The sequence below is a fragment of the Neopelma chrysocephalum genome, unplaced genomic scaffold (genome assembly GCF_003984885.1).
Source record: "Neopelma chrysocephalum unplaced genomic scaffold, ASM398488v2 Primary Assembly neopelma1_80218, whole genome shotgun sequence".
Taxonomy (NCBI): domain Eukaryota; kingdom Metazoa; phylum Chordata; class Aves; order Passeriformes; family Pipridae; genus Neopelma; species Neopelma chrysocephalum.
In genome coordinates this window covers 1-872 of record NW_020911659.1, presented here as the reverse complement: position 1 = coordinate 872, position 872 = coordinate 1, and the positions used below count along the sequence as shown (strand labels likewise).

General features: G+C 58.4%; 1 pseudogene; it reads left to right on the top strand.

The window, feature by feature from the left end:
- Nucleotides 1–859, top strand: part of LOC113979430 — a 1,721-nt pseudogene extending 862 nt beyond the window's left edge.
- The last annotated feature ends 13 nt before the right edge of the window (nt 860–872 follow it).

Genomic DNA, 872 nt, shown 5'->3' with positions numbered 1-872 from the left:
TACAGGTACCTCCTGTCCCCTCCACCACCCAGCACTTCTCATCTCACCCACCCCTTTTCTCCCCAGGGCCTTCTGCCCCACACACAGCCCAGAGCAGGCAGTGGAGGTGACTCCGGAGCCAGGCACCGAATGCCTCATCTGCATGGAGCCTGTGGAGGACAGAAAGACCTTCAACACCCTGGTGTGCCCAGCCTGCAAAACCACCTGGTTCCACAGGGACTGCATCCAAGTAGGAGTGGTTCCCTCAACCCCAGGTGGCACAGCAGGGGCTCAGCAGCACCAGGGCCTCACTCTGGCTGCTTGTGTTACTCCTGCAGGGACAGGCTCTGCATGCTGGTCTTTTATCCCTCCAGTGCTCCCTCTGCAGAAATGATGACACATTTCTCATGGATATGTTCACCATGGGGATCCGAATCCCCTTGAGGTTGGTGTCCTTCTGCCTGGCTCACAACACAGGGGGTGCAAGTGCTGTGCCGTGCCAGGGCCTGCCCCAGCAGTCCTGGCCCTGCACTGTTCCATGAGTCCCGGGTTCAGCTTCACACAGGAGTTGGAAATGGCACAGGGGGAAGAGCAGGGACACCCTGCACCTGCCCGATGCCGGGGCAGAGGGAGCTCATCAGTTTTCCCTTTTCTCCTCAGACCACCATCATGGGAGAGCATTAATGCATTCACCGAGCTAGAAGAGAGACACAGGCACTACGATGCCAGTGAGTGCCTTTGTCCAGGAGGCAGGCAGGAGGCAGAGCAGGAGGGGTAAGTTGCCAAAGCTGCATCCCAGGGCTCTGCAGGGCTTGAAGCAGAAGGACCCAGGAGAAGAGCTCAGCCGGATAATCCCACACTTTGGACACTTTGTCCTCACCTCCATGAACCCT